Source organism: Saccostrea cucullata, unplaced genomic scaffold (assembly GCF_032062105.1).
Source record: "Saccostrea cucullata isolate Sc308-1 unplaced genomic scaffold, CSIRO_AGI_Scuc_v1 ctg6086, whole genome shotgun sequence".
Taxonomy (NCBI): domain Eukaryota; kingdom Metazoa; phylum Mollusca; class Bivalvia; order Ostreida; family Ostreidae; genus Saccostrea; species Saccostrea cuccullata.
The window spans coordinates 39434-52944 of record NW_026935867.1 but is presented as its reverse complement, the minus strand read 5'-3'; positions in this window follow the sequence as shown (position 1 = coordinate 52944).

Here is a 13511-nt window from a genome sequence, read left to right as displayed (position 1 = left end):
TAGAATATCATTTGCACAAAAATGTTTTTATACTTTTATTGACCACTGGGTATGATGTCTATGATAATAAGATGCCTTTTTGATTTTGTTGTTGGGTTTTTGTAGTTTTGGATATCCGAAAATCCCTTAAAAAATGAAATTTTCATGTTTTTTGCACATTTGGATTATCTCCCCTTTTCAGTTTAAAATTAGAACATCTTACTGGACATATAAAAATTTGAATTAATTTTGAAAAGTTACCTGTGCTGTAGTTGAATTAAAAAAAACATAACTGTGATATCTTTTCTTATTTTTTTTTTAAAATTTGAACTTGAAAATTGGCAATTTTGCATATTTTCAAGGGAAATTTCAGCCATTTTAGGCCGAAAAGCATATTTCTGTTGCCATGGAAACCAGACGCAGATCTGAGAAAAAAATTTTTATTTTAGGAAGTCACTAACCATCTGCCTGCATGCAAAGTTTGAAAAAAATCGGAGACCCCTCATGTGCCGCCCACTGCCTGATTCTTACGTGGAATAGTACTTAATTAATTTATTTATTTATCTATTGTTTATCTCAGTAGTAGTTTTATCTTCAGAAGTCCACATTATTTTATAAGTTAAAAGAATAAGCATAATTATTTACTATATAAGATTAATTCATTTTTTTTTAACTACACGCGGAAATAAATACTGCGAGTACACGTTTGACGGCGATTAAAATCATGTTATTTGAATATTGATTTAAAAATACGTATGTGTAGAACTTTCTTTTATTATTTATTTATTTATTAATCTATTATTTTCTTTTGTTTATCTATTGTGTATTTAAGGTCTTAGTTTTCCAACGGAAGACCTTATTGTTTTCGTTCAGTTTCTTTTTCTCTATTATTAAGGTCTTCCGTCTCCAACGGAAGACCTTATTGTTTTCGTTCGGTTTCTTTTTCTCTATTATTAAGGTCTTCCGTTTCAGACGGAAGACGTTATGAGATTCTACTGTTTTGTCTTTTTAAGGTCTTCCGTTTCCAACGGAAGACCTTCTACTGATTCTGATTATTAAGATTGTAAGGTCTTCCGTTTCCAACGGAAGACCTTCTGATTCTGTTGGTCAAGATTCTTATCTTTTTTTTCTTCTGCTTCCTAGACCGCAACTTTGAGGCCTCATATCTCACTCATTTCTCAACGGATTTCGCTCAAATTTTCAGAGGTTATAGATGTTAATAAACTCTATCAGAATGTTGACTAAAATTTCAAAACGTCACTTCCGGTTTTGAGTTATTTCCCTTTAAACGAAAATTTATAGGCTTTCGTTTCCAGACAAAGGCTCAGAGACGGCTAACGCTGGAGCAGAAATTCTACTGATTTTAGATAATAAAAGGATTGAAGTTGTGCACATCGGTTTTCATTTTTCGATTTCTGCGCTTAAAACGGTGCTAGATAGGGGTCAAAAATGAGAGTGCCTAAAAGCGCAAAATTTTACATATATTTCCTTATGTATCTTTTAAACTAAAAATATTTTGTTAAGACATGTTGAACAAAAAATGTGCATAATTTGAAGATCTATCATTTGACATCAATAAAAAGGGGCTGTCCCCTCAAATTAGGGGTCAAGGGCACTTGAAAGTTTTTACTTTATTTTACTTTATAACTCAAAAACGGTAAATATTTCAATATGGTTATCGATTTGAAATGGGTTCTTTAACATCTTATTGAACTCATGAAAACGTTTTTTGGTTCGGGCCATGTGTTATTAAATGAGCAGAAAACTTTATAGTCCATGTACAGGTAAGTGATTTTGTTCGGCAAGTGTAGAAGAATTCTTTATGCGTGTAACATGTCTAACTGAAATAACTGGATAGAAACAATATACATAACTAAATTGAATGTTAAACTTTGTTGAAATAAGGTTCTGAACGCATTCTCGAGGTGGATTAATGCCTTGCAGAATTTCCAGAGACAACTTTCTCCTTTTATTTATTTTTTTAAAAGACGGGAGTAAGGAAAAAAAATCATATTTAATTTCCTTCGTTTATCATGTTTATTATTCAATGTATAGCATGCTATTAATATTTTAATAGAGCTTTCAAGCTTAGAATAATTCACTGTCTTTTAATACATCCATCGTAAATTCTTCTCGGACCTTGGCTGCTCTGTGTACTGTTTACAGTTATGTAACCCCTTCATCGATCGCGCATTGACCCGTATCTACGTTCAGGGAGTTCGATACACAGTGACTGTCTGTGTTGTGTGTAAACCATTTGCGCATGTAATTTTTGACTGATCTCCGTTTAATGTTGAAACAAACAAAATTGTAAGTCAATAGAAAAACATTAAATAGCATTAAATAACTCAGTCTTAAGCTGCACACATTTTACATACAAAATTTACATGTATACAACCATTTCTTGGATCAAAGGACAACCTAGCTGAAGAAAATAGCACGGCAGTTTTTATTTTGTATACTAGACCACTTATAGCTTTGGTATTATAGAAATTTTACACGCTATCATGTTTCCTCTGCAACATTTATTTAATTACTGTTGAAAATTTATTTTTTGCGTGAATCGTAAAATATTTCTACAGACATGCATGAAGGTTTTGTTGAAAACAAATATATTCATTGAAAATATGACGAATGGCTAGTGCATGCTACGATTTCACCCTCTTCTCCGCTGCTCAAGAAAATATGGGCGAGTTCATCAACCACACTGAAAAGGTGACACAGGATGGGCTATCCCATTAACATTTTTAACAATGATCTGCGAATTTGACAGAAATTTTAATTGCGCGTACATAAATATTACATTCTTCCCTTTTGGTCTCAGCCGGAATGTAAATCCTGTGACTGTCTGATAACAGTGAATCATTTTTATTAGAATGTTCTGATTTTACACCTTTTTGGTAATACAAAAACCATACATGAACTTTTTACAAATATTAATGTACATGCAATTTTGGAATATTTACATGAAACTGATTTTTACTATAAAATATAGAAATGATTACACTTTTATGAGATATATTTAGATCAAATTTACAAATTTATAACAGACATATTTTTAAATTTTAAGTCCGTCGGATGGGGACATTAAATGGTCAAAAAAGATCGTTTCTCTGGAGTTCGAAAAAGAGTAGGTTCATTTGGGCCGCCAGAGAAACCAAAAACTTTCAAGAAACCGGTCAAAAAAATAAACTTATCCGCCGAAGTGTGGCTGAGATATTGCCGACTCGGCTTTAAACAATATTAAATCAATCAATCAATCAATCTTCCCTTTTGATGTGAATTATTACAGTTTCGATATTTAAAAAGTCGGGGTTCTCACGCCTGCAATTTTTTTATAATACATATAGCATGGATGATTTCCATCTCCATTTTTAAGTCATTGCGATTGGTACATGTATACGGGCCTAAATCAAGCTATAATTAATCTAATTTGTGTGTACCGGTTTCAGAGTTTGCGATGTTCTTTAAATTACATGTAGCGAATATATTTAAAACATGATAAATGTACGAAGTAAATTGTAAGTGGGAGAGACATTTTAAAAAATCGAAATTTACATAATTTACAATTGTTTTGTACGGAATGATATGCTTAGATGTATGTATTTCTTTTATTTCGTCAATAAAAAGAATATCATGTTGATATGATTTTAAAGGCACATGATCATTGTAAGAATATGCAGCTTAATTTACTTGGAAGAGCTCTTGAAATAATTATATAATACATCCCAAGCTTTTCAGAATTTCCAAATCATTTCTAATATTCATTATTTTCTTTCTGGATTTTTACGCTATATTTCTAGCAAGTTACAAACAAGATGAAATCATAATTTTTATAGAATATATTTGGTGAAAGGCTACCTGCAGATGTGTAGCTCGCTAGTTGAAAAAAAAATTGGGATGGATCACCAGAGAGCTACAGTGCCACCCATATTCAAAGTATATATTAATTGCGTACAAAAAATTGCATTTGGTTCTGGAATAATTTCTCAGAATTCTTACCTCAACTGCACAAAAGATGGATTTCAAAATGTTCCAGATATCTCTATCAAGAACCAAGTACTTGACATTTGCAAGAAGCTTGTTGGGCCGAATTATTTTTCCACCCAAAATGGAAGAATAATTAGTTGATATTTTCGATATCTCAAATTCAGCTCAGAGAATGACTATTAAAAAAAGTTTGTAAGGAATGTTTTGCTGTAGTAAAATTGAAGGAATGTGCTAGAGACACACGGTAAGTAATATTTTTATATTGCTGCACTTGAAAAACACCGATATTGAAATATATAGCCTCAGCGCATATTTTTTGTGCAAAATTAATATATTCACTTTTTAATGGGTGGTACAGTAGCTCTCTTACCTGGTAATATAGCTAAATTTATGTGAAAGTGAAAGGCTGGACATTTAATTTTATACATGTAAGATGCATGTGGTGCTGACCGCCTTTGAGCATACGCAGAATACCCAGAAAATGAACAATATTTCAGCCCAAAAGACAGTTTAAACAATAACAAGAGGCCCATGGGCCACATCGCTCACCTGAGAAGCTTTGACCATTCTGTTCTTTACCAGATTTCCCCCTTGTAATAAATTATCTATGTATCCCCACCCTACCCCACTGATCATAATTAATTAAGACATTTTGAAATCAACTACCCCAGGATCCTTCCATGTGCAAATAAGTTTCAGCTTTTCTGGCCCAGTAGTTCTTGAGAAGAAGATTTTCAAAGATTTTTCCTATATATTTCTATGTAAAACTTTGATTCCCCATTGTAGCCCCGCCCTTCCCCCGGGGGTCATGATTTTTAAAATTTAGAATCTACACTATCCCAGGATGCGTTCACATATGTTTTAGCTTTTCTGGCCCAGTAGTTCTTGAGAAGAAGATTTTCAAAGATTTTTCCTAAATATTTCTATGTAAAACTTTGATTCCCCATTGTGGCCCCGCCCTTCCCCCGGGGGTCATGATTTGAACAATTTAATATCTACACTACCCTAGGATGCTTTCCAATAAGTTTCAGCTTTTCTGGCTCAGTGGTTCTTGAGAAGAAGATTTTCAAAGATTTTCCCCATATACATGTATTTCTATGTAAAACTTTGATTCCCCATTGTGGCCCCGCCCTTCCCCCGGGGGTCATGATTTGAACAATTTAATATCTACACTACCCTAGGATGCTTTCACATAAGTTTCAGCTTTTCTGGCCCAGTGGTTCTTGAGAAGAAGATTTTTTAATGACCCAACCCTATTTTTGTCTTTTCTTGATTATCTCCCCTTGCGAGGGGATATGTCCCTTTTTTAATAATTTAAATTCCCCTTTCCCTAAGGATGCTTTGTACCAAGTTTGGTCAAAATTGGCTCAGTGGTTCTTGAGAAGAAGTCGAAAATGTGAAAAGTTTACAGACGGACAGACTTTACGGACAACGGACAAAATGTGATCAGAAAAGCTCACTTGAGCCTTCGGCTCAGGTGAGCTAAAAATCGCTAGCAGCCCAAAGATTAGAATTTTAAAAAAATTAAGGTGGAATCAGACGAATTTAATCCTTTTCAACACCACCTACATGTACCTCATAACTATATACAGTTGTGTATATGCTCTCATTAAGGACAGGTCTCCGCGTCTTGAATCCCAACGTACATATAATGCATATGTACTTGAAAAACTGTCATATCTTTTGAACGAAGAGAAAAAAGGCTTTTATTTTACCCCTTTTTATTACCTGAGACAACACTTTTCTAAATACACTGACTTTTGACGTGACCTTGAGGCTTGGCTTACTTTTCAAAATTTTAGCTTTGATTATAACTTTTGAATGAGATGAGATATGACTTTCATATTACACAAAAATTACATGACTGTATGTACTAGTTTATAATGAACTTTGACCTTGACGTTTGATTCGTTTTCCATTTAAACATAACATAATAATTTGACCATAACTTATGATAGAGAAAGGGTAGCTCTCTCATACCTGTTTTACACATGTTAGCTGTGACAAGGGCTATTGAAAAAAAGAGTATAGCTTAAATCATGTAGAGTGTGTCATGACCTTGAATCAAGGTCATTTAGGATAAGATGTTCTGGCTGGATGCATTGTTTGAAAGAACATGTGTGAATTTGTCAATACACAGTAGCACACAAATGGGATATGCTCTGACATCACCACCATGTGTCATGGTGTGACGCAAGGTCATTTTGTCAAGGTCGCAAAAATAACTTTACTATCCATTTTTTAAGTAGTAGAACATATAAGATGATATCTGCCCTTAAAATATTGCTTTAACATTAGAACGTGAAATGACCTTGACTCAAGGTCACTTCTCCCTGTCCGCAGCTCCGACGGAAGACCTACTGTGCTTTGCAACGAGCTCGGTCAGTTCTTATTATTCTTTTTTTTTCCCTTTATCCTATGTAAAATTTGAGGCCTCATATTTCACTCATTTCTGAATGGATTTTGCTCAAATTTTTAGAGTTTGTAGACGTTACTAAACTCTAGCAGAATACTATCTAAAATATCAAAAAGTCACTTCCGGTTTTGAGTTATTTCCCTTTAATCGAAAATTTATAGGAATTTCCTTTCCAGACAAACTTTGGCTCAGAGACGGCTAAAGCTGGAGCAGAAATTCTACTGATTTTAGATAATAAAGGATTGAAGTTGTGCATAGCGGTTTTTGTTTTTCAATTTCATCTTTCAATATGGCGCTATATGGGGTCAAAAATTAGAACGCCTAAAACAGCGAAAATTTACACATATTTTGCTTTTTATCTTCTAAACTAAAAATATTTTGTTAAAACATATAGAACAAAATTTGTGCAGAATTTCAAGATCTTTCAAATGATATCTCGAAAAAAGGGCTGGTCCCTAAATTAAGGGATCTAGAGGGGCCAAAAAAATTTTCCAGATATCTCAAAAAGTATTGAGAATTTGTAATACATCCAAGAAGCAAAGTTGTTCAAAATGTCAAGTATAATCTATTGAAGTCGTCAAATTGCGTCCGGCGACGTCACTTCCGGTCAAACAGGAAGTAGTCAGAAAATGCATATTTTTGCCGTTCTTGACAAGTTTTTGGGTAACATATGTCTTTAGAAGCATTAAACTTAATTTTCCGTCCGTCGACATCACATCCGGTCAAACCGGAAGTAGCCAAAAAATAGCTTATTTTTTAAGATTTTGATGCAAAATTGAAATTATAAAGTGACTGGAGACGACTAAGCCCATTGCTTTCTTTTGTTGACGTCACATCCGGTCAAAACTGGACGGAAGACCTACTCGTTGCTTTGCAACGAGCTTTGCTCTAGTTATTATTATTATTTTTTTGCCTTTTTGTTTTGACGATTTCTCAGAGATGACTGGACGGATTCAGATGAAATTTTCAGGGATGATAGAGAATTAAAATATCTTTCAAATGCAGTTTTCAGTTTTTCAAAATTCACTTCCGGTCGTCAGATATGTCCGATTTCCGCTTTTTTCAAAAAAGTTTTGTCCGAGTCATATCTCAGAAACCGTAAGAGATGAAGACAACAAACTTATATGAGTAATAGATCTTGATAAGTAGGCAAAACCAATTGGGTTTACATCGTCTGCCGTCACTTCCGATTGTCAGAGGAAGTGATCAAAGAAATCAGAAATTTCAACTTTTTCTTTTTTGAAACTTTTTGCAGTACATTATAGCATCTTATTCGTAGTTTCGAAATATGTCAGTCCGACCGGAAACAAAAACGACAACTTCCGGTTATAAGAGAAAAACTACATATTTTCAGTATTTTTCTTTCCCATAAATATTTTTTATAGATAAAGTATTTGTAATGATTTTTGGATATGTTATTGAGACTGCAAATGACTACAGTAACGTAAAATATCTTTGTAAAACTCACTTCCGGTCGCGTGATTTCCTGTCCTCAAAATGAGAAGTTATTATAGCTATATCTCGGAAACGGTAAGGTATGAAGACACCAAACTTACAGGAGTGGTAGATATTGATGAGAAGTCAAAATCATACGGGTTAAGATTGTACGCCGTCACTTCCGGTCGTAACAGGAAGTGGTCAAAGAAATCTAAAATTTCAACTTTTCTTTTATGGAACGTTTATTGCATCACATTATAGCATCTTATTTGTAGTTTCAAAATATATTAGTCCCACCGGAAACAAAAACGACAACTTCCGGTTATAGGTGAAAAATTACATAATTTGAGTATTTTCTTTCCAATATATATTTTTCATGGATAAGGTGTTTGCAACGGTTTTTGGATATGTTATTCAGACTGCAAATGTCTACATTGACATCAACTAATCTTTGTAAAATTCACTTCCGGTTGCATGTGATTTCCTGTCCTCAAAATGAGAAGTTATCAGAGTTAGTTCTCGTAAACGGTAAGAGATTAAGACAACAAACTTTTACAAGTGTTAGATATTGATGAGAAGTCAAAATCATACGGGTTAAGATTGTCCGCCGTCACTTCCGGTCGTCACAGGAAGTGTTCCAAAAAATTGATATTTTCAATTTTTCTTTTTTGAAACTTTTTTGGCATGACATTATTACAACTTGTTTGTGTTTTTAAAATATATCAGTCCCAGTGGAAACAAAAGCGTCAACTTCCGGTTATAAGAGAAAAACTGCATAATTTTTGTATTTTTCTTCCCCCTAAATATTTCTTATACTTGACTATTTGTAACGATTTTTGGATATGTAATTCAGATATCAAATGTCTACAGGAAAATCAAAAGTCTTTGCAAAATTGACTTCCAATCGCGTGATTTTCTGTCCTCAAAATGAGAAGTTATCATAGCTAGATCTCGTTAACGGTAAGAGATTAACATACAAAACCCGTAAGATTGTTAGATCTTGATGAGTACGCAGAATCACCGGGGATAAGATTGCCTGCCGTCACTTCCAGTCGTCACAGGAAGTGATCAAAGAAAGTGAAAATACATCTTTTCTTTTCTGAAACTTTTTTTGCATCCCATTATAGCATCTTATTTGTAGTTTCAAGATGTATCAGTACCACCGGTAAAAAAATGTAAACTTCCGGTTATAAGAGAAACACTACGTAATTTGAGTATATTTCTTTCCCATAAATACTTTTTATAGATAAAGTATTTGTAATGATTTTTTTGAATATGTTATTTAGACTGCAAATGTCTACAGTAGCTTCAAATATTTTTAAAAAATATTCACTTCCGGTCGCCTGATTTCCTGTCCTCAAAATGAGAAGTTATTATAGCTAGATCTCGTAAACGGTAAGAAATTAAGACAACAAACTTATAGGATTGGTAGATCTTGATGAATAGGCAAATCCATTTTGGTTAACATTTTCCACCGTCACTTCCGGTTGTCACAGGAAGTGATGAAATAAATCAAATATTGAAACTTTTCTTTATAGAATCTTCTTAGTCAAACATTAAAGCATCTTATTTGTAGTTTTGAAATATGTCAGTCCCACTAGAAACAAAGACAACAACTTCCGGTTATGAGAGAAAAACTACATAAATTTAGTATAATCATATCAAATAAATATCTTTTATAAAAAGAGTATTTAGAATGATTTTAGGACATTTTATTCAGACTTAAGTGTCTAGAGTAACCTCAAAAATATTTTTTTTAATATTTACTTCCGGTCACGTGATTTCTTGTCCTCAAAATGAGAAGTTAAACATTACATAGACCTCTTAAACTGTTACTCTTAAATGAATAATAAACCATAAAGATTGGGCAACAGATATAAGGTAAGATACGTCTGCTGCCACTTCCGGTCGTCACAGGAAGTGATGAAAAAATAAAACTGATTTTTTAAATGTTATTGAGACTTTAAATGTTTAAAGTAACATCAATAATCTTGGTAAGTTACACCTCCGGTCGTTCGTTTTCCTGAAATCAATTAAAATTCATATGCCTTTTTTAACATAGATAAAAGTTCATTCATGCAGATCGATAGAGGAGAACGGAAGACCTTCTAGAGTTTCTAGTTATTATTATTAAACGGAAGACCTTATTGTTTTCGTTCGGTTTCTTTTTTCCCTATTATTATTATTATTATTATTATTTTTTTTTTCTTACCGATTTTGTGCACGCAATTTCTCCGAAACGGCTGGACCGATTCTCACCAAATTTTCAGATCTGATAGATATTTATCTGAACCTTGTCGGAAATTTTTCATAAGTACGTCGTCACTTCCGGTCGTGAGATATGGACGATTTACTGATTTTTAGAGGGTCAGCTTGTCCTGAGATCTCCTCCTAAGCAACTTAAGATATCGACTTGATATTTTCAATGAAGGTAGAGGAAGGATAGTAGATGTGACATTTTGCATATAGAGCTCTCAAGGTAAGAAGGCATCGACGCTCGCCTGGGCTCGAAAAATAGCCTCATACTCATCTCGCAAAAATTGACACGTTTTCTTTTATATCTTTTTACCTGTTAATATTTTGTTAAGACATATATAATAAAAAAATGTGCAATATAGTAAGACCTTTCATTTGATATCAAGTAAACGGGATTAGCCCTTCAAATTAGGGGCATAGAGGGGGCACTCTCTCGTCTTTAACTTTTTTGTTTTTCAATATTTTCAAATTATATTAGTAAAGTGGATAGAAACATTTCTTATTAGGCTGAATATATAATTCGTTTGTAAATTTATAAATTCAAACTCGAGATATTAACATTCAAAAATCTGAAGCGGGGCCAAATGGCGGCGGTCTCTCTCAATTCCGACATTTTGCAATAGCGGTTAACAGAGGCAGCCGAGCGTTTGCTTGGACGAAAGTAACATAAGGAGCAATGAAATGTGTAGGGATACTTGGATTGTCACGTCGTAGGTTCGTTGCAATTCTGTGTCAAACTACATTCATAATCCAAGGTCTCCTTACAAGTTTTCTTTAATTGGCTTTGGTTGTTTCTCAAAGTAGAAAAAAAAAAAAGAATTAATGTGCAAATTAAGTACGCATTAATGATATTATCTAAATCAAAAGGATTTAATCAAAAGAGAAAAGGGATGATTCCATGATGTTTTATCAAAGGTCATAGTCAAAGTCATATCTCATCTTATCGAAAATTCGGACGGAAGACCTACTCTTTGCTTGCAACGAGATCGCATCTAGTAATTATTATTTTTCTTCTTCTTCCTGGGTACTTTTTTTCCGGGAGTGATCTTGTAAACTACACAACCGACTTAGGTAAAACCTTTTTAGGGTCAGTAGGCATGTTATGTAGATTTGCGGAACGAAGGTCATTTTGCGCGCACGTGCTTGCAAGAGCGTGCACGTGCAACATGTGAAATGACCGATTTAATTGATATAGGCGTAACTTTTCACATTTTTTTATGAAATGCTTTGAAACTCATAATATAAGGATATATTAGTAGCATAGACAATATGACATGGTCAAAATTTTGAACATTGCCATACATTAGGATATCCTACAATATGATATATAGCAATTATCATGAAAACACGAGCATGCACGTGCGCTGCAATCTGATTGGCTTAAACTTTAAATAGCTTTAACTCCCTTGATTTTCATCCAAACAGGGTGGGATTTGGAACAAAGATAGATATGGTGGACCTCTACAAGAAGACGTATGCATACACGTGCGTGTACATGTGCTGCAATCTGATTGGCTGAAATTTTAAACAGCTATAACTTCCTTGGTTTTCAACCAAACGGGGTGGGATTTAGAACATAGATAGATGTAATGGACTTCTACAAGAAGGTATGGTCGCCATGCTCATGTATGCACGTGCGTGCACGTGAAATGAGTTAATTCAAAAACACACTTGATTGAGCGCATTTTTTAATACTTTTGGATTAATTACTTTAATATTTAGTATATTGAAATATATAGATTCTGTAGACAATATGATATGGTCATTACGCATATGCATTCACACGCGAAAGCGTATAGTGCTTAAATTTGAATGAACTTAGTACACTTCTTGGTACATGTTGTTAAAGTCTCAAATGCATAGAGGTTGTCTTATTTAATGAAGCTTACAGGGGATATGGCACCAAAAGGGAGTTGGGGAGCGTTTGGGGAACATCTGTAACGGTCCCCGTTACAATTAGCACTAGTTATCGTTTGATATAACATGTTACATGTGTACGTACATTTTATCGAACAAATGGCTTTAACATCTTTATTTCTTTTATCAATAGGCTTTTGCTTTAGAGGGTGGATTCTCCTGTTCATTTCTTTCATTCGTGGGACTTAACTCTATGCGTGATTAAAATCAATGGATCCGCCACTTTGTGGATCTTAGAAGTGTCAAGGCATACGCGTACTTTGAAAGACCTGGATATGATTATTGTGACCCACTTTTCCCAAGGAATAAAAATTTTGTCAAGCAGTGATTTTTTCAGTGATTCGAATCCGAATTTGTGTTTGTCTTAAAAATACATGTAAAATTAATTCTCTCACAATCATAATACTTGATTACAACCTAATATAAATATTACGCAACTTGAATAATTTTTTTTATTAGAATTTGAAATGTATTTGTTTATAAAGCAAAATGTAATATGAATTCAACGTAATTTCAACCAAATATCAATGTTTCAAAGTACATCAAAAAAATTTCAACCAAATCTCAACCTAATTTCAACCAATATTCACTTTTGTTCAATGTTGATATTTGACGTTGAAACAACGTTGAAGCTTCAACGTTGCCTCAACTTTCATTTGCAACCAAAAATCAACCATAAATCAACCAAAAATTCAACCAATTTTCAACGTTTATTCAACGTTGAAAATTGACGTTGAAACAACGAAATGTCTCAACGTTGCCTCAACTTTCATATGCAACCAAAATTCAACGTTGATTCAACGTTGAAGTGCAACGTTGATTCAACGTTGAATCAACGTTGAAATGCCTGCTGGGCGAATTAAATCACATTTTTAAAAATACAATTGAAGAAAATAATGATATTATAATATTCTCTTTTTGTTTTAATTTAATTATTTATATATTTTAATTAAGTAAAATCTAAATAAGTAAAAAATAAGATATTATATATATATTTTATTTTTCATTTGGGTCCATTTGATTTCCATTTGTGTTCCATTTGGGTAAATTGACGCACCCTAAATCTCCTTTTCAAGTGCGACTGCGTGGGATCACGAGGAGATGCAGACATGAGTACAATGGAAGAACTAGAGAATCTAAAGGAGTCTTCTCAGCCAACTAGTGAGGAGTCTTCACAGCCAACGAGTGATAAGTCGAACGGAAGTTCCAGTTCTGATTCAGACATGTTCACGAAGGCCACGTCTGACTGGGATTCTCATTACGTAGATAAATTAAGAGTGGAATTCACCGAGGCGGTGAGCTAACAATAATTTGCTCCTCTCTGTACATGATTTGAATTGCAATACATTTGTATTAATTTTCCTGAGGTTTTTATTTGTTTGTGTGACTGTTTGTATATGCATTTACATGTTTCAAAATAAAAATGATCACAGAAGTTTGACTTTCATCTCTGACAATTACAATTTTTTCCTCAAATATTTAATTGAAAATATTCTATCAAAATGCTTACTTCTAT